Genomic DNA, 21126 nt, shown 5'->3' on the forward strand with positions numbered 1-21126 from the left:
AGCCGGGGTGGAATGTGGGAGCCCTGAAGTAGGGACAGTACAGAGGGGTGATCCCAGATCTGGTGGACCTCCGGCAGCCTGGAGGAATGTGGGAGGCTGGAGATGAGCGGGCTCCAGATCCCCTGAAGCTGAAAGGGGCGCTGACTTCTCGAACTGGACTTGGGCAGCGGGATCATCAAACCCAACGCACTCAGCCCTTGTTATCCCCTTCACCAGGATTTCCCATTCCCAAACCTTGGCCCAATGCAGGAAGAGGAGGCAGCAAGTAAGAGGACACACTCACACCTTGTTTTTCCCCCAGAAAAGGAATTCCAGTTCCCAAAGTTTGACCAGATGGAGGAGGAGACCATGAGGAAAATGAAGATGGCCCGGGAGCCCCAGGCAGGTGAGAAGGAAGAAATCAGTGCCCCTTTCCCCCTCTCTCCCGCTCCATCTCCCAGCCCAGCACGGCCCCTCTCAGAACTCAGGACATCCCTTTGGGAGTCCGGAGTTGCCCGGACCCCTGCCAAGGGGCTCAGAGACCCTGGCACACAGCCCAGAACATCAGTGGGTTCGATTATGAACCGTGGACCAAATTGCCAGCTTTACATGAAGACCTAAAAGCCACAGCAGTTCAAATAGTGTAATAATAAAGTTGTCACAGGGTGTAAATGTAGGTTTTGGGATTTTTAGTATAGGGGTTTTTGGGGACAAGATGGAGGGATTTGGGCGTGTCTAGCCTTTCTTCTTCTTCTCTACCTCCATCTTCACTGGTGATGTTGGCACTTTTGGATTGGTTTAGAGTAGAAGCTCACTGTCTAACATAGATGATAGGTATTGGAAAGTAATTGTAAATATTGTTGTCATGGTTTGAGCTTGGTGCAATGCCAGTGCCCCCATGAAAATGCTTTTTCTCTGGTGTCTGCTGTGAGATGTGATCAGAAATAGAGCAAAGCAGGCTCCAGCTTAGGAATAAAAAGGAAAAAAATTATTAACCTACAACTATAAAAGAAACACACAGAACTCAGGATGAAAACTTTCTAAAAACAATTTTCTCCCCCCACTAAATTTCTAATACATTCACTCCTCAGATCACCCACTCTCAGTCTAGCACTACTTTTCAGATAATTAATTCTCAGTTCATTAATGAGAGAAGAGTCTCCCTTGTACTATAGGCTTCCCCAGGATATACAGTTGAAACTTCTTGTGTTTTTATGTCACACGTGGCACTGCCTGGAGATCCTTTTGCTATCGTGACATCTTCTTTCCATGCCCAGTACTCTCACCACTGCACATGGACCAGAGCTGCTTCTAGGGTTTTCCTTTTTAAAGGGTGCTTTGCCCAGTTCCAAAAAGAGCACAGTCTCTCACTTTTGGGACAGCTGTCCCCCCCAAATTTCACTCCCTGGGGCCAAGGGGTCTCAAGAACAGAGATCATCTTCTTCTTATTCTTATCTGAAGATGGAGGGCACCACCACCACCCTCCTCACCCGTCGTCTCTGTTCACACACTCCTTCACATCACATCACTGCACTCTCTTGGCTCTAAGCTATTGCCTCCCGCCTAAATGCAGTCTCTGTGTCACAGGAAAAAAAAATGATTCTGTCCGTGGCCATGCAAGAAAAGTCCAGCCAAAGGCTACTCCATCACCTCCTCCCACCTAAGATTCTTTTCAGCTTCTCTGGTGGTCCATTTCCTCTTATCTCATCTCTGTCTCTCTTCTCATTCAACTCCAGGAGGAATCAGCATTTGCAAGGTTTCCAGCATCCAAGAAAAGAGTTAAAAGTCTCAGGCTCTGCCTGTCCAGAACTCCCAGCCGGGCACCTCACCACAACTCCCCACCCTTCTCCTTCACTATGGCCATGCTATCAAATTTCAAGGTGGCACAGGCACAGACACCAGCTCTCTCTCTCTCTCTTTCTCTCCTTGAGGGGCTGCCTGAAGCCTCTCAGGCTTCTTCTACTTTTCCATCTTGCAGGGGCCTTCACTTCTCTTCTCTGTCCCAGGCCCGGCTTACTTCAGTCAGGCCTCGTGGCTTCCCTCCCCCGCCTAGCTCAGAGCCGGGCAGGGGGATCTGATCTAGGATCTCTCTTTCACGGATGGAACTCAACTTCCCCCTGGGAGTTCTCAGCTTTTAACCCCCCTGTGTTCTCAGAGGCATGTTCATGTTTATCTCTATATCATCAGCTTACTACTAAAACTAATATATATATTCTAACTCTATAAACACATACATCAGACATTCAATATACAGCTATACACAGACAATGGTAGTAACATTTAGCAAACAGTGATATTTACACGTAGGTCTCACCCAACAATGAGATCTCCCTGAGGTACACATCGTGTTCTTCCATCTCTTTCACGGATGGAACTCAACTTCCCCCTGGGAGTTCTCAGCTTTTAACCCCCCTGTGTTCTCAGAGGCGTGTTCATGTTTTCAGTGGCTATACCAGGTGCTAATATTCAAATCTGAGTACTTATTGGTTTGACTACAACATCTCAAAAAACTCACTTCCTCTCAAACTACAACAATTGTACATGTAATTTTTTAGTATATAAAGGTAACACTGCCCTGGGGGCAGGCAGAGTGCCTCTGGCTGTCCTGCTGAGTGGACCTCAGCTGGGCAGGAGGAAAATTTTATAGATAAGATACAATAAACAACCTTGAGACCGAAAAACTGAAGAGCTTCAACTGACCCTTTGAACACGTGGGCTGAAACAGAGACTTTTAACACAAGTCAGGGTTGCAAACCCTGCGGCCACCTGACAGGCCCCCAGCTGCAGGACATCCCTGCTGCCAAAGCCGTCCTGCTTGGGATGCACTGCGGGGATCTCCTTGCCCTTCCCTGTGTTACAGAGGCAAATCCCATCCTCTCCTTGTCCTTCCTCCCCCAGAGCAGGAGCTGAGGATTGAGAGCAGGGAGGACAAATCCCCACAGCAGAACCTGGTGGAAGAGACTGTTTTGAGCAGCTCCACAGCACAGGAATCCAACGGTGAGGGAAAGCCCTGGAGATCCCGCATGAGGAGGGGCTGCAAACGCAGATCACGGGGATCTGAGGAGGAATGACCCATCCAGGTCTGGGGAGGCGGCTGGAGCTCGGAGCTGGGGGTCCCCAGCTTCAGGATGGGGAGAAGCCCCACAAGTGCTTGAAATGGGGGAAGAGCTTCAAGAAGAGATCCTCTCTGATTTGCCACTGGAGAATCCACATGGGGGACTGCCCGTACGAGTGTGGGGAGTGTGGAAAGAGCTTCACCCAGAGCTCCTACCTGACTGTCCACCAGAGGAGCCACATGGGGGAACGGCCCTCTAAGTGTGGGGAATGTGGGAGGAGCTTCAGGACCAGATCCAAACTTATCCACCACCAGATGATCCGCACTGGGGAGAGGCCCTATGAGTGGGATAAATGCATGAAAAGGTTTCAGACCAGCTCCAGTCTCCTCACACATCAGCTGATTCACACACATGAGAGGCCCTTCCGCTGCCCTGACTACGGGAAAGGCTTCAAATACAACTTCCACTTTGTCACCCACTGGCTCATCCACACTGGGGAGAGCCTGTGAGTGTGGGGAGTGTGGAAAGAGCTTCAGGACAAGCTCTGAATTGATTGTCCACCAGAGGATCCACACAGGGGAACAGCCTTATGAGTGTGACGAATGCAGGAAGAAGTTTCAGAGCAGCTACCATCTCTTCTTGCACAAGCAGATTGACACCGAGGAGAGGCCCTTCCTCTGCCCCAACTGCAGGAAGGGCTTCAGGTACAACTGTAACCTCTTCACCCACCAGCACATCCACACTGGGACGAGGTTTTATGAGTGTCCCAAGTGTGGCAGGAGCTTCTCACAGAGCTCTCACTTGACCAAACACCAACAGACCCGCCACTAAGGGAAGCCCTGCCAGTGGCCCAACTGCGGGAAGAGCTCCGTGCACTGCTCCAGCTCCATCCCCCATGGGAGGATCTGTGCTGGATGATCCCTAGGGACCCATGGTGGGCAGAGCCCCGGTGATCCATGGTACCAGTGATCCGTGTTGGGAAGACACCTGGCTGAGGGCTCCACATCATCCCGGCTCCTTGTGCCCTAGATTTTCTTTTCATTTCTCTTTGTCCCTTCAAAACATTCAAAACCGGAGTCAAAATAGATGTTGAACTGAAACATGTATGAGGATATGGTGTGGGCATGGCCATGGATGTTGTCATGGGGGATCTTTTATGGGATGTGGGGGATGCTGGGTTCAAGGGAGGTGAGGATTCCTGGGAGGGACTTGGGGGTTGCTCAGGGCTTTGGGCACCCTAGGCCGAGTGGGGAGACCCTGGCAGAGGTTCTGAGGCACCTGATCAAGGACTCCCTGCCCTGGACCTTTGCCCATGTCCCCCCATTCCAACTCCTGGTATCCCCTGTAGCGGTTGCCCCACTCCCCGCTGTCACTCCCCTTCCCCCCGCCTGTTCTCATGTCTCCCCTATCCTGGTCCTATCCTATTCCCATTCCAGTTTGAATCCCATTCCCAGTCCTTGTCCCGCCTTCCCAGTCCTATTCCCTGTCCCTGTCCCCATTCACGATCCCATTCCTGATCCTGTCCTGTATTCCTGGTCCCATTTTCAGTCCCTGTTCCCATTCCCGGTTCCATTCCCGGTCTCTGTCCCCATTCCCAATCCCTGTCCCCATTCCTGGTCCCATCCCCTATTACCAGTCCAATTCCCAGTCCCATTCCTGAGAGTTGTCTCTCGCATGTGTCCCTGAGGGCTCCACAGCTCGGGCTGGCTGTGCTGCACAAACCATTCAGCCACATGGGCCCCCCCCGCCAGGATTCCTCCGGGGCATTTCTGACTCAGCTTTGGGGTTCTTCAATAGGCAGACATCCCCTGCCCTGCCAAAAGTTCCCCCGGAGACCCCTGGATGGACTTGAGGCAGGCTCCCTCTCCCCTCTCACCTGCGGGTTCCAAGCTTGGGGGCGATGCCACTGGAATGGGGGTGGGGAGTGGGGTTGCAGCCTGAGGGGTAAGGGAGCTGCGTGGTGCTGCTGCTGTTAGTGCTCCTCCTCCACCAGAGGGCCACTCCGGGGAGAGGCCCTACGATTGGAAGCCTCTTTGGCAACATTTGATATTCAATTGTGCAAATAATTCAAATATGGAAGGTGCTGTCTTTTTAGGTTCGTGAGGGAAAAAAATGCATTTCAGAATGTGTAGTGGGTCGAACCACTGAGTGTCCCGTTGACCAATGATACCCGTGGGATGTAGGTCAACAATAAAAACAAATACGGTAACACAAACTTTTGGACATATCTGATACACTTGCCTGTTTGCTATGACCCACTCTACTAATTCAAGTGCGTGTTTTGCCTCTGGTGTTAATTTTCTTGATGAGGTTAACTCAGGGTCACCTTAAAGGATGTTAATAAAGGTGCCAATTGTGGGGTGTGTCATGGTTTGGAATGGGAGCAAATTCAGGGAAGTGATACAAAGCTTTTTGTGTAACTAACAGTCTGTTGAACTACTGAGAAGCTAGACATGCCTCTGTGAAAGACACATGTTAAAGACAAAAAGCTGAAATCTTGTAAACTATAAAGTAAAAACACTTTTTTCCTATAATGTATAAAACTATAAAGAGATAAAGTTTTCAAATTAATGTTGAGCAAAAGCCTCCATACTAAGATAAACAAGTGTTAAAATAGTTATAATCCCATGAGAAGTTTGAACAAAGAGAGAAGAGTAACCCTGTGCTTCCAAAAAAGAAGAAAACTTCTATTCCAAAGAATAAAGATGATTTTAAAGATAGATAATGGGAACTCTTACCTCTGAACAGCTCATTTATAAAACAATACCCCATAAGTCAACTTAGCCCATCAAGCTGTAAGAAGGCTTGTAACAATGAGAAAGACTTCACGATAGCAAGGTTCCCCAGGCAGCTATTATTCGTAACAAAATTCAGAACCACAAAAGAACTGTTTTTTCCTCTTGTAGAGAAGTCTCCATAACCTTAACAAGAGAGACTTCTCTCCCTAAGTAAACTTAAGGAAAACTATTTTAGAAGTAGTAAATGGACTAGAAATCTTAATTTTAGTTTCTTTACATTGTCAGTGGGGAAAAAAAGCTGTTAGGGGGGGAGAAAAGTTCTTATTAATAAAGGGTTTATTTTGATTCTTACTACTTTTTTTCCTTTTAGTTACTTTTAATAATTTTTTTATATCCTTTTAAAGTTTTGAGCCTACTGTGCCTTTCTCCTATCTCACAGCAAGAAGTGAGTGCCTTCGTGATTACCCAGCACTGAAGCCTACCACTTCATCAGCACATTAGTTAAGAAATCTCAAAATTAGGGAAATCTGAAATTAGCGAACCAAAACCGCTACAGATGGTTAATCCTAAATAGGGTCTTACCCAATTAATGATACCCAAAAGATTCTGTGCATCATTTAAAGTCTGAATTTGGCTGAGAATTGAATTGTTTGCAGTTGTATGGTCTGATCTAATATTTTAACTCCCAGGTATTTCCATGGTGGTTGTTGTTGTACCTTTCGTAGTGCAATTTGTAAGCAAAATTCTTGCATCAATTCTGGGCAAATTTGTAAAAGGTCTTCTTTGGTTGGTGTTGCTATTAGGATGTTATCCATATTGTGATAACAGTATGCCTCTGGAAATTGTTCTTTTACTATTGAGAGTGCCTGTGCAACATACCACTGGAAATTTTGGGGCTATTTTTCATTTCTTGTGGCAGCACTTTCCATTGGTGTCATTCAACTGGTACTACATGATTGATGGAAGACACTGTAAAGGCAAACTTTGTAGTACCACCTGGGTGTAAGGGAACAATTAAAAACCAATCCTTTAAATCAACAATATGTCCCAACTGGCAGGTATAGTAGGTGATGGCATTCCAGACTGTAAAGCACCCATACTCTCCATGACAGCATTAATCTTTTTTAAATCATGGTGTAACCTCCATTTCCATTATTTCTTTCTGATTATGAACACAGGTGGGTTCCACAGGCTTGTTGAAAGCTTGTTGTGACCTTGAGCCAATTGTTCCTATACTAGGGATTTATAGGCATTTAGATTTTAATTTTCAAGAGGCCACTGTTGAACCCGCACAGGCTGTTCAGTGAGCCGTTTCAAGGCTAAGGTAGGTTGTTGTACACCATTTAATACAGTAGTCCCAGATAAAAATCCATTCCCATCCTGACTCCCCATGCTGATAAGATGTCGCTTCCCCATAATTTAGGTGGGGCAGCACTTAACTTATGGGGAAGGGACATCTTATAGTATAGTGGCTGTTTGATCTTCAGGATTTTTACCAACACAGGTTTACTGCTTAGATGACTGTGCAATACCTCCAAGGCCAGCAACAACAGATATTACAGCTGTGGTAAGCCACAATTGAGGCCATGTGTCTGCAGAAATGATAGTAAAGTCCACTCCGCTATCTACCATAGCACTGTTATAAATGACTCAAACTCCTGGCAGGAATGAGTAAATAAAATTTAATTAGAACCCCTCAAAATTGCAAGGCAAAGGGGAGGACAACGCTGGCAGCATAGTGAGACTCCTTCTGCTTACCAGAGGCTTGGCTTAAAAAAATGGCATTTCCACCTTTTATATGCCCAAATGTGCATCAGCCTCATTAATATTCATGAGGAGTCCTTATATGTCCTTCCATGCCTTTCATTGGTGGAGTTCTTCTTGCATCTTGATTGGTTGCCAGGCCTCCCAGCAACAAGTGTCCCCCATTCCCTGCCGCCTCCCACAAGGGGCAAGCACACGCCCTCCCCCATATGCCCCAACAGTCCTGTCAGCTGGAGGTGCCCAGCAGCCACCACACAGGGTGGGGGAGATTGAAGGGAGAACAGAAAAGGGTTCAAAACCACACTGGAACAACAAAAGTACATGTCAAAAGAACCACCAACCCTAACAGAACCTCTCTCCACCACACTGAATAACTCCTGCTCATTTGCATGAGCCAACCTCCACATCTTACTCATAACAGGACTGACCTTTATGTGAGATGGACTTACCCAAGGCATTGTAAGTGTACAAATCATAGCTGGTCTTCAATCAGAGATGACCTGAGTCTGGTACACCTGAGGTTCTCCAGTTGATCCAAAGCCTTGATCTCCTTGCGTCCTTGGGTCTGTTTTGGGAACACAAGACTTGAAAGGGATAAGCTGGGTGATATGAGTTTTTGCTGCCATAGTTACAGGACGAGAAGGCATTGACACCATAGCACATACGTGTCCTGTGTAACAGCATCGATGATACCAGGGTAAACAAAAATGCCTTGTATTGTTGCACTTGATCTCCTCAGCAACAGAGCACTTAACCCTCTCCCTATAGGTCTATAGGCCTCAAGAGGAACTTTATGTACCTGTAATGAATTTATAATTATTGTGATGACAGTGGAAACATCCATACCTACCGGCTCTCTGGTTTTTCAGGTGAGTTGGTCACATAGGCTCACACTGGGGAATGGAATGATGCTTGTGTCTGTGCACGCCTCTCCATCATGCTCCTGTTCCCATTTCCCTGCTCACTGAGAAGCTGTCCATTAAAGTGAAACTTGACCTACACAGCTTGGCCAAATGACTGGGTTTCACGTATCTATTACAATTTCCTATTGCTGTCACAGTTCTGTGTCTTTGATGTGTCCCCAGTAAGCTGGAATTGTGGGGACAATCTGCTCTTATGTGGCCTTGTTGTCCACATCCATAGCATCAATGTGACAACTCCACAGCATCTGCAAAAAAATCAACTAACAAAGCCATATTATATGAATCAGTCCCAACTTTACCACACAGATCAATTAATTCATTTAAGGATGGATTTTCTTTTGGTAACAAATTGATAGCTCTTTTGCAGTCCTCATTTGCCTTATCCCAAGCTAACTGTAATATTAATTGATTACTTATATCATTATTCATTATTTGGTTTTCCATGGCATCTCTTAACCTTTGTATTGTTGTAAGTGAGATTCAGTTTGTGTTGAAGCTGGGGTTGAGTTGGTTGTTGTGACCTTGGGAGGGGGAGTTGTTGTTTTGGAGGGGGGTTGGTCAGTGTTCTTTGTGGGTTCTAGGGGGTCCAGGATGTAGCGGGGGGGGGTGGTCCAGGGGGGCAGAGTGGCATCCAGAGACAGAGTCAGCACAGTGGGACCAGCGCTGCGGAGGGTGATTGGATGAAGGACCTAGCCAATCATTTGACGCCCCAAGGAAATGATTGGTCAGGCATTAATGGTGGTAAAGACCAATGGGAGCACCAGAAACAGGCCAATTGCCTCGTGGATCCAAAGCCCACCAATCCTGGACCTGAAGGGGGGTTATAAAAATGAGAGTTCAGTCAAGTTCAGGATTCTTTTGAGGAACTCACTTCTGGAGAGCCCAGTGTGTATGTGAGGTGGACACACTTATTTTTTGACTTGTTGCATGGGGGTCTGAGGCTATCTCAGACCTGGCCCTCCTGTCTCCTGTAGCTCCTTTTAAATAAATGAGAGCCTTTTTCTCTCAAGAAAGTCTGGCCTTGTTCATCCATAACAGTATGAATTGTATGCATGGTTCCTTAGAACCCTGTTTATTCATGAAATACCTCTGAGTTGGTGTTGCCATGTCTGCAACCTTCAGCAGGGCTTGTATTCCAAAGTCTTTTCCCTGTACCAATATTAAAGAATGTAGGCATGCCTGTAATTTTGGATTGTCATCAGGGGGCAGTGCCATAAGTTGAGAAACTCCTGCCCCAAAATGTGTATCTTGCTGTGGAACCTCTTGATTCTTCAGCCCCTAGTCCTCTGCATATTGACACCAGGTGGACTCAAACATCATATACTGAACTGGGGTACAAAGCAGCTCCACTATCTGCTTGACATCAAAAGGTTGCCTCATTGGCAGTTAAAAATCGTAGCATGCTTACTACTGCCAGAGACCCCAGTCCATGTTTGGTGGCTAGCTGGCAAAGTCCTGAAAGGACTTGGCATTTGAGGGGAACACACCTGTCAGATGTGGTCCTGTCACCTCTTAGCACCAGGAATGCTCTGACTGTCCCACCCGTGGGCTCCTGGCCACCCAATGACAACACAGGCATGGGCACAGAAATCCTTACCACACCGTTAAGATACCCATCCATGATGGCTGTTAATTTTCTGCTTCCACAAGCTGATCGGATCATGTGTAGATATATTAACTGATTCCAGCAGCATGATGGAAGCGTCTTCCCTCAGGTCAGCAAGGGTGTGGTAACTTGACTCCCCCCTCATTTGGGATACTGGGAGTCTTAGTGGTAAATGTCCCTTGGGATTTTCGACCCCTAACTGTGTGTGAAGCAAGGTGTGGTGTCCTTCAGTGCCATGTGCCAGCAACCTCCTGCCAACACTTCTGGGTTCAGGCACTCATGGCTCTGCACCAGCATTTCCGGCGCTGAGCGAAGTTTGATTTCCAGGCTCCACTCACGTAGTGATGCCATTGGTGGGTGTGCCAAGTGATGGCTGGGCTGCCCAATCAGCTGCAGCCAGGGGTGTGCTGAGCGTGTTAACGCCAATATGGGGAGTAGAGCACAGCAATGGCTCCTGCAGCCACGGCGCAGGCAGGCTTGGGCACTGCACAAATGTGTCCGTTGCCAGCAGTGGAGGTCTGGAGGTGTGGTGATATGGGGCCACGGTTTCTTGTCCATCCTCTCCACCCACACGCCCAAGGTGGCATTTACTCCTTCCCCTGCTTCCCCCTGCCCTCTGCCCTTATGGGATAATCTGGCGGGCAGTGCCCATGATGCCTCAGCTGTGGCTTTCATGCTCCACTTAGCTTTTATTTGTTTTAAAGTGTCCAGCACCAGCCACCAGGTTGTTAAAATGTCTCTAGCCAATTCACTGCCTTGTGAGGCTGAGCCAAATATTAAATTGCCAGCCCGCTTCCCTGTCTGTACATTACAAGCAACTTCTGTGGTAGGGTCCCATCCATGGCTCTTACACCACAACAACAGGGCTTGTACAGCCCGTTCCTTGTATTTTATGTTCCCTGTTTATGTAAAAAGATAATCCATACCTGAATCACAGCCTTTTTTTCAGTGGAAACTTACATCCCCTTGTCCCCAGCAGCTTCTTCTATTTACACGGTCTGGACCTTTGCAGCTCTCCCCATTGCTGGCAGCTCTCCCAGCTGTCCTCCTTTGGAGCAATCCCTGCTGCCAGCAGCTCGCCCAGCTGCCCCTCCACTGGGCTCCATCTCTCCACTCTCCACATGTTGTGGCTGCTGCCTATCACATCAGGATCACCCCTCATTGCAGTCGACACAGATACATAACACTCGAGGTTCATGCAACAACAGCCAATTTTTATCAAGTGCCGTTCCCTTTATATAGTTACCAAAAGCCCACATGGTTAGTCCTGACTGGCTGGATTCTGCTACCAGCCAGCTAACTGGCCAATAGCTGTCTGCATCCCTAATGGCCTAGACTGGTTCCCAAATGGTCCAGACTGGTTGAGTTATGTAGTTATTAGTTAGTTACATAATTATTAGTTCTAATTAGTTATATATTAGTTATATAATTATAATTAGGGTTATTTATAGCTGTGAGGCCTCCAGGCCAGCTGTTAGCCACCACAGGCAGTGACTTCCTACCTACCTGGGGCTCCTGGGCCATCTTCCTCTTCCTCACAGCCTCCTCCTCCATTTGGCCAAACTTTGTGAATGAGAAATCCTGGTTTGGGGGGAAAACAAGGGCTAAGCACATTGGGTTGGGGATTCCTCCTGCCCAAGCCCGTCTCTAGAAGTAATCAGATATTTTGTGTCCATAAAAAAGTCCAGACCACCAAGATTCAGCTGAAAAAACCCTCAGAAATACCAAGACTGACCCCCCCACAGGACTTGAATGGATCATGATCGTCCCAAGGAAAACCTCTCTAGGAGTTCCCCCTCTCTGATTTCTTCACTTTGGACTTCTGGGGGTCCTGCATGTATTGAGGGTTCTCCTCTCCAGGGTCCCCACCCTCTCCAGGCTGTCACGGGAATCCCTAGGGTCCCCCCGTCTCTGCTCTTCTGACCTCAGGCTTCTGGGGCTCCCCCTTCTCTGTGCTCCAGAAAGAAACACAACCTCCTCAAAGGAGGGAACCATGCTGTTGTCAAAGGCACTTGGGGTCAGAAAACAGTGCCTAAACTCACTGTGCCAAAATAATGTCACAATCTGGTTAATAAAATTGTAAGACAGATGCCTCTGCCCCAATTAAGGTGTTAAAGAGACCAAATCCAAAGTGGATTTTATTGAACCATAAATGTGAGGTAGAGAGAAAGACAGAGAGAGAAAAGGGGGGGAGAGCAAGAGAGTGACAGGGAGAGAGACCTCTCCTGTGGAGGGGCAAATGTGGCACTATCCCCTGTGTGTGGGGCCTTCCCATGGTGGGGATTTTACACCTGAGCCAGTTTGGGTAAGGGGGGTAGTGTTCACACCCCCACCCCCCTTCTGAAGCTGGGATTACCTCACTGTTTCAGGTTACAATGTAAGATGCAACCAAGAGTATGTTTTTGATCACTGTCTTCATTAACTGTTATGAACAGGCAGGGCAGTGTTCTTTGTCTCTTCCATGACTCACCCCTGATAACGCCCTCCAGGGGCTATCTTCTGTGAATGGGCCATTGAGTGCCACTGCAGGACTCATGAATTACATCATCCCATTGTGAGACGCTCCGCCCAGGGGGAGGAACCAAGCATTCCTATCTGGATATTATCAGAGGCTTGCAGCACCACGAGCACCTTGCCTACTGGATTCCCAGAGCACAAGAGCTATATAACCACCATTGGACTTTTATAGGAAGACCAGACCCTTCTACAGGATCACTGCTTCAACAGAACCACATCTATCCCTTCTACAGGACTGCAACCACCATTTAGACAGACTACTACCACCATCCTGACCAACAGGGTGTGGCATTGTATCCTGACTCTCTCAGTTTAAGCCAGTGTTTCTGTATCATTGCCTTGATCCTAATTTTCTTATTAAATTGTACTTCCGATCTCCCACTAGTTTGCTCTCAAACTAGCACAACATCCTAAAAAAAAATCTCACCTGGTCTGTCCAATTGTTTCTTCTGCTGGCACTGAGCACCACTGGATGATCCTTGGAGGTCTTTTCCATCCTAAATCATCTCCATCTTTATCCTGTGAAAACACCCATAATAGGGGTAAAAATAAATAAATTAAACAAAAATATCTAAAGCCTCACCATTTTCCCAGGGTTTGGGATTGGTTCAGAGAAATATGCAGGAGGATTTGGATGTTGTGAGGCCACCCAGGCCAGGCATATTGAGTCCACGATTTTGTAGTTGTGCCAGCAGAATGTGTCCACCTGAGCCTGTCAGCTCTCGAGGAATTCTGGTTGCCTTTCCCAGACAGACAATTACTCCTGAAGTGTTTTACCTGCTCCCAGCTGTGGATGTTCCTGTCCACCAACCTCTCCTGCTCTGTGCTGATGCCTTTTTGGGACTCCCTAAAACCAGAGGCCAGACAAAATTATGGGATAAAGAGCAGTTACACTTATTGAAGGGCCTTCAGGTACATTTCGGGCAGACAAAGTCCCCTCAGGGGTTACACCCAAAAATGGACAACAGGTCACAGGTTTCCATACTTTTTAAAGTTTGCTCCATTTGTATATTGGGGCTTAATCTTCCAATTACAGCTTCAGGTAATGAAGTCATTTACCCCAAGTTTGCTCCCCCCACAACTCACTTTTGTTTTGAGCCTGAGACAGTGAGGTGTCCTTGATTCCCAGACCTGGAGAGGAATTATTTTGTCCAACCAAAATGGGAAAGCAGGAGTGAACACTCTATATGGAGTTTAGAGTTATACACTAAAGAATTGCTGGATCACACATATATGAAAAATACAAAAGCTAAAATCCTAAGGCATCAGTGCCATGGGGGATTAAAGGGGACCTGGGGCATCCTGGGGGGACTGGGAGGGGCTTTTGTGGCACTTGGGGCCATTTGTGGTGCTAGGAGCAGGTTTGGGGGACTTTTGGAGCAGTCTATGGGGTAGTTTTGTGGTTCTGGGATGGCTGTGTGGCTTGGAGAGAATTTGAGTGGGTCTTGGAGGAGATGAGAAAGGGTTTTGATGGGTCTTGGGGCCATTTATGTTGCAGGGAGTGGTTGGGGGTGGGGGGGCTGGCCAGGAGCTGTAGGGTGATTTGAGAGGTCTGGGACTGGCTGTGGGGCTAGGGAGGGGGATTTAGGGCAGATGTGACCCCTGCAGACCCCCAAAGCTGGGGGGTCAGGCCCACAGTCGCCATCAGACCCTGTCTCCCCAAGATGCTGCCAGGGGCTCCATGCTGGGGTTCATCCTCTTGCAGCTGTGGGAGAAGGTGGGGGTGGGGGTCCCAAGGGGCTGTGTGCGTTGTCCCCAAGCATGTGTGACCCCCCCACACATTTCGGTGTCACCCCCTTTTCCCTTCCCACAGGGCTCCTGACCCAGCAGGAGCTCCCCCATGGGTGGGGCTGAGTCCTCTCTGAGCTCCAGCTGCTGCTGTGCCCTTTGGAGGGGCCCAGAGCAGCCTGGCCTGATCAGAGCTGTGGGGCCACAGCTGGCTGGGCTGGGCTGGGGAGAGGCCCTTGGTGCTGCCCAGAGCTCAGGGCAGCTGGGAGAGCTTGCAGGGAGCTGGGCTGGGCTCAGAGAGCCTGGTACAGACACCATCAGTGTCCATCTCAGCCTGGCTGAGCGCGCAGGGGCAGGACTCAGGCCAGGCCTTGTGGGGCAGGGCCAGCGCCTGTGCCAGGCACTGAAAACAGGCAAGTGGCCCAGAGAGGAGGCTGCTCTGTGCCCTTGGGGACATGGACAGAGCAGGGAGGGGGCCCAGGACATTTGTCAGCGCTAGCCTCTGTCACCAGCCCTTGGCAGCCCTGGCTGCTGAGCCCAGCTTTGCCCTGGGCTGAGTTTGGCTGTGGCCCAGCTCCTTCCTCCTGCGGGGCTCAGGGCCTGTTCCCGGCCATGGCCAGCCCTGGCTGCCTCTCTGCTGGGCAGGCCCACAGGTGCCACGGGCTCTGCAGGAGCTGGCAGAGGCTGCCCAGCAGGGAGGCCATGGGGCACAGAGCCCCAAGGCTGCTGTGGGCACCACGGCACAGGGGCCGTTCCCAGCCGCAATGCTCCTGGCCTGGGCTGGGCCTGCACAGGGGCTGGGCCACCATGGCTGGGCCAGCACAGGGCCACAAAGGGGCCACGCAGCCACTGCCGGGGCTGACAGCAAGGCCAGGCATAGACAGGGAATTGCTGAGCATGGCCTGTGCTGGCCAGGGCTGACTGTGCCAAAGGCAGAGCTCAGCTGCCCTTGGGGGCTGCAGGAACAGTCCAGAGCCCAAAGAGCCTCCATGGCTGGGCTGGAGACCAAGGCTGGAGCAGGGAAATGCGGGGCTGCTTTGGAATGGGGAAGGGGATTTCATTTCAGCAGACACATCAGCTTGCAAGGTTCTCTGCTCTCCCTCAGCTCCTCTTTGAAAGATGCCAATCCCAGCTCAGCACCTCAGGGCACTGGGGCCCTACAAGTGGCACTGCCTGTTCATGGGCACACAGCTGATGTCTTTCTGGAAAGGGGCACAGGTTTTAATACTTGTACACTTCATAATATACAAGCACGTCTTCATCAACCAGGTTATTGGAGTATTTTTAAGAAATGGCAAAGTCTTCCCACCAGGAACAGAAATTTCCTGGATCTACTAAATTCTTCTATTGATGGCAGAAGAAATACTGATCTTCCCCTCTACTTGAATCACCAATATTCTGTCTATTATTTCTTCTCCTTTTTCCTTCAGGTGTTTCCAGCTCTCCTGTTTCAATGGACATGTCTAAGAACATCTCTCCACTAGACCAGCTGGATCTATGTACTTCCCATTTCTCCCAGATTTCCTCCTCCAGATGCTCTCTGGTCATTCAAGGGCCTCTCAATTGACTGGTTTTATGCTTTGAGCTTCAGGGAGTTGCCCAATCTTTAAGATGTTTAAAAAACATCACATTAAATAAATAAATCACAATAAATAACATCACATTAATAAATATCACATTAGTCAACATTTTATTTGTGTTTATATCTATCCTAGAATTACCCTTTCTTATGTCTTTGTCTAAAACTGTTTGTAGGAGCCGTAATGAGGGATGCAGGACTCCAGGCATCTCTTCATAATGTAGTTTATTACACCCAAGACGTTGCAGCAGTCCTGGGCAACAGAGCCTGTGCCTACAGCTGTCAGCTCCAGCTGCAGACACGCCTGAGGACCCTTTCATTTTGGTTACAATGCATTTTATACTTTTCTTTGCTGGGCAACTTAATACAGAAGAACCAATGTATACCTTAACTATTATCTATAGCCTATCATAACTTCTATAATTACCATATTCATGCTACTATTCTCCAATCACTAAAAGTTAGAGTTTAAGCTAGAAGATGTTTTTCAGTTTTCTTGCAGTGGAAAATTCTGAGACCTTTTTTCTACTTGCAACATCAGCACTCTTGTTTGCCTGTGGAATCTTTTTGCTTGGTAAAAACATCTTCTGTTTGAGATGGGTTTATCCTCTGCTCTAAGCCATAAAACCCCCCTCTAACTAACATACCCTTTGCTTCCTTGGTTATTCAGTAAGACTGGCTCAGCAATTCTTTTCTTCTATATCAAAACTTACTTTCATCTCTATTCTTTCTTCAGATTCTATATTCAAAAATCTGCCAAGCACACATATCTGTGAGATTTTCTTGTCAAACTTTCATCCGTCTCAACACTAGATGCCACTTTTCACCCCTTTCCCACCCTTTTCACACAATCCCCCCCAATCCCCAGCCCATGCCCACTCAGTTTTAGGATGCCATTCTTCCTTTTCCCCACTTTTCTAACCTCTCCCACCCCTTTGCTGTCATCCACCAGTACTCAGCCCCCTTCTCATTCCTGCTTTGGGGGCGGGGGGGAGGGGGTCCCCACTCCCTCTACCCCTCCAACTCATTTTGTGGGTCCCACCCACCCATTTCCCCTCCTCTCCCTACCTTTCCCACCATACCCTGGCTCCTCTTCCCACCCCCTCTACTCACCTGACAGCTCCGCACCCACGGTCAGGGCGGCTCCAAGTACCACCAGTGCTACCAGTACAGCCCCAGCTGCCCCCAGATGCCCCATCCCCAGCAGTGGGCAGGTGCTGAAACCTCCCCCCTCCATAAATTTGGCTCCCAGGTGGGGTCCAGGTGGGGAATGCTGGGCACTGTGGGTCTGCCAGGTACCAGTGAGAAAAGCTCTGCTTGGCTAAAAGTCATTTAGTGACTTTTCTGACTGGCTGAGGAAAGGCCCGGGCATTGAGACAGGGCCTGGCAGAGATCCTGCCCCTATCACCAGCACAGGAAAACCATCCAGACTGCATTTTTTACCAACAAAATCAGAGCAGGAGAATAAGAACTGAAAGAAATCTCTCAAACACCTTCCCCCCACCCAGTGGGGATCACCTGGAATGGTGGTCACTAGGTCTCTCTCCAATGTCGGTCACTGTGGATCATCCAACATGGATCCTCCAGTGGGGGATGAAGTTGGAGCAGCACACAAAACTCCTCCCGCAATTGGGGCATCCGAAGAGCTTCCCTTATTTGTGCCTCTGTTGGTGTCTGGCCAAGTGAGAGCTCTGTGAGAAGCTCTTCCCACACTGGGGACACTCGTAGGGCCTCTCCCCAGTGTGGATGCGCCGGTGCCTGACGAGGTTGAAGTTGTGAGTGAAGCCCTTCCCACAGTCAGGACAATGATAGGGCCTCTCCATGGTATGGATCCTCTGGTGCTCAACTAGTAATGAGTTCTGGCTGAAACTCTTCCCACATTCCCCACATTCACAGGGCAGTTCCCCGGTGTGCAGGCGCTGGTGCTTGATGAGGCTGGAGCTCCACCTGAAGCTCTTCCCACATTCCAGGCACTTGTATGGCCTCTCTCCCTTGGGCACGCAATGGTGGAGGAAGAGATTGGAAGTGTGGCTGAAGCTCCTCCCACACTCCAAGCACTTGTAGGGCCGCTCCCTGGGGTGAAGCTGCTGATGGACTACCAGGTTGGAGATCCAGCTGAAGCTCCTGCCACCACCCAGGCCCAGGGTGGGTCTTTCCTCCTCAAAGCCCTGTGATCTGTATTTGGAGCCCCTCCTTGTGTGGGATCTCCAGGGCTTTTCCTCCCCATTGGATTCCTGTGCTGTGGAGCTGCTCAAATCAGCCTCTTCCACCAGGTTCTGCTGCGGGGATTTGTCCTCCCTGGTCTCCATCCTCAGCTCCAGCTCTGGGGGAGGAAGGACAAGGAGAGGATGGGGGGACGGAGATCCCCCCAGTGTGGCAGCAGCTCTCTGGCCACAGAAAGCAACACATAACTTTCCCAGGCCTTTCTGGGGAAGGCTGTGAGAAGATAGTGCCAGTCCCTCTCTGCATGGTCCCACTCACTCCTAGTTGTCCCCAGCATGATTCCAGCTGTTCCCAGTGTGGTTTCAGTCCCCCCAGTATGGTTAGACACTCCCAGTATATCCCAGTTGCCTCAGTAAGGTTCTAGGTACCTCAGAATGATCCCAGTCTTTCCCAGTTGCCTCCAGCATGATCCCAGTTGCTGCCCATCCTGACCTGTCCCGGCTCCATCCCCGCTGCTGCCGCGGGCTGCGGGAACAGGGCAGGAGGAATGGAATAGAGGAGTGGTGATGGAGAAGCAGCGGGGATGGAGCCGGGACAGGTCAGGATGGGCAGCGCGGGGCTCCCAGCTGCTCCCACCTGCTGGGGATGAGGGGAACCCAGCCTGGGGAAAAGGAGAGGCAAGGATCCCCTACCTCTGGGTCCCCAATTTGGGGTTCTGGGGCTCTCCTCTCTCTGGGCTCTCACTCAGGGAAGCTGCGGCTCTCCCGGGGCTCCCCAAAACCGGTGTCCCCCCGCCGGTGCCGCCGCTCCCGCGCGGTCCCCACGTGGCCCCGGCAGAGCTCGGAGGGCCCGGCCGGGAAGCCCAACCCCACCACAGGGGGACCCGCATCCCCCAGCCCCCGCCGGGGCTCTGCCGCCACCCACACCGAGACCCCCCAAAAACACCTCCCGGGGACCCCCGATGTCCCACCGAGGGCCATCTGCGGCTCGGCTTTGGAACCCTGCCAGCTCCAGACATGCCCCCCAAAATCCCCAAACCCAGGCACCCCCCGGCAGATTTGGGGCCGAGCTCCCCCTCCCCGGGCACCTGCGGGATGGGGGGCGATGCTCCCGGTGGGGCTGCGAGATCAAAGAGCGCTGGAGGGGCGCGTTACCTTCTCCCGTCCTCCTGCTTCCTTCTGCCACTCCGCCTCTTCCTCCCTCCCTCCCTCCTCCTGCCCCATTCCCGGCGGCAGGAGCGGGGATGGAGCCGGGACAGGTCGGGATGGGCAGCGCAGGGGTCTCGACTGCTCCCAGCCGCTGAAGGCAGGGGGAACCTGGCCCGGGGAAAAGGAGAGGCAAACTGAGAAAACTGGGGGCTGCACATCCAAACTGGGGCTTACTGTGGACCCTGGGTGGGAAATTCCATCCCTTTGGGCTGATGCCCGAAAGATAGGCTGGAAATACATCCCCACAGAGCGGTGTCTATAGAGCAGGTGTTTGTTCATTGCAGAGCTGGTGGTGAGGGGATTTCTGCACCTAACTCACCCACCTTTGTCACGGGCTGTAGTATATTCATACAGTAGGTGTTGCTCAGTATCACTTTGTCACTACTCCATCATCACTTACGTGCAGATCTCACTCACATAGTATGATCTCATGGTTATTGTTATGAATGGACTCAAGAGGAGTGAAATTTCCAATTTGAATTTATTAATTCAAGGCATACAGCATAAGCAAAAGCTTCTGCGCTGGATGGCAGGGGAGTCTCCGCTCCACCAACTGCCACACCCTCATCCCCAAGGACCCCCCTTTTTAAGTTCTTAATGCTTCCGGACTGCTATGTCATCTTGAAGTACTCTGCGCCTGCGTTGATTGTTGCTAGGGGGTCTTCTCTCGCCTCCTGGTGGTCGATGATGAAGGTCTTGGTAGTCTTCCTCGGTTATGTCCTTTGACCTGATTCCATATTTGGTAAAAAGCTTCGCCTTTTCTTCTATAAAACTTACTTAAGATCTTATGATTACCACGCGATTATGCAAGCAAAAAAAAAATTGTGCAAGCAATTGTGCAAGCTACATGAATCAAACAGGCACTTAACCACAATTTCTATTTTTGTAACGAACAAGAGGTTTTCATCTGTTTCAATCCCCCCTTTCTCTTTTATCCTCTTGTTCGTCAAACCTAGCTAATGCGTATCGACTTAGTTCTAAGTATTCTCCCCCTTCGGCTTCCCACAAATTTTCGTATTCTGAGCGTATCACCATAAGGTGAGCTGCTTCTAGCCTCCCTTTAACAATATTCACTATTTTATTAAAAAGGCAAGGTCCAAACGTAAGTCCTAACATTAACAGTATTACTGGTCCTGCAATAGTTGACAACAAAGTAGTAAGCCAGGGGGAGTAATTGAACCAAGCTTCATACCAGTTCCGTTGAGCCTTTCTTTCTTTTTTCCTCTGTTCTATCCCTTCTCTAAGTTTTGCCATTGAGTCTCTGATGACCCCACTCTTGTTGACGTATGAGCAACATTCCTCTCGTAAAGCCATGCATAGCCCTCCTTGTTGTAAGAATAGAAGGTTTAGTCCTCGCCTATTTTGTAATGCTACTTCTGCCAGGGAATCTAAGGATTCTGTAAGATCTCTTATGGATTCTTCGATTCTCTTTAAATCTTCGTCTACAGATAGTCTAAGTTCCTGAAACCCTTTATGTTGTTGTACTAATGAGGCTACTCCTGTTCCTGTTCCAATTGCTCCGACTCCCAATAACATGGCTACCGTGAGAGTAGTGAAGACTTCCCTTTTTACTAAGTGATGTCCTGGCCCCTGATATTGATCATAAACGTAGTCAGGTGAGTGGTAAGTTATCCTGGGCACGATTAACACTTGAACACAGAATTCACTGGTCCTGTTAAATTTTTCTATATTTATACAAGGAGTGACTCCTAAAGTATTGCAAACCCATTTTGTGTTCATTGCCGGGAGTAGCCATTGTGCTGGCTTTGTTAGATCTCTAAGTTTCCCATACTCAGTACACAGGTGGTGTTTTTCTGGGGGTACTTGTCCTACACATCTCCCCTTCCCTGTGACTTTTGCTAAAG

The 21126-nt window shown here is 49.4% G+C and overlaps 1 long non-coding RNA gene across 6 annotated transcripts; it reads right to left on the reverse strand.

Annotated features, from left to right (window-relative positions):
• Positions 1–608: 608 nt before the first annotated feature.
• LOC132340995 (uncharacterized) lies at positions 609–19293 on the reverse strand. 6 transcript variants are annotated; one of them, XR_009490056.1, is made up of 7 exons: positions 19141–19234; positions 18482–18578; positions 17409–18213; positions 13011–13102; positions 11573–11647; positions 8384–11203; positions 609–8102 (listed from the first exon to the last, which is right to left on the reverse strand). It is a non-coding gene; the product is annotated as an uncharacterized LOC132340995 (long non-coding RNA). The 6 variants fall into 6 exon arrangements; XR_009490054.1 differs by having other exon boundaries at positions 609–3372; positions 7987–11203; XR_009490053.1 differs by having other exon boundaries at positions 609–11203; positions 19208–19236.
• Positions 19294–21126: the final 1833 nt, after the last annotated feature.

Source organism: Haemorhous mexicanus, chromosome 34, assembly GCF_027477595.1.
Source record: "Haemorhous mexicanus isolate bHaeMex1 chromosome 34, bHaeMex1.pri, whole genome shotgun sequence".
NCBI classification, from domain to species: domain Eukaryota; kingdom Metazoa; phylum Chordata; class Aves; order Passeriformes; family Fringillidae; genus Haemorhous; species Haemorhous mexicanus.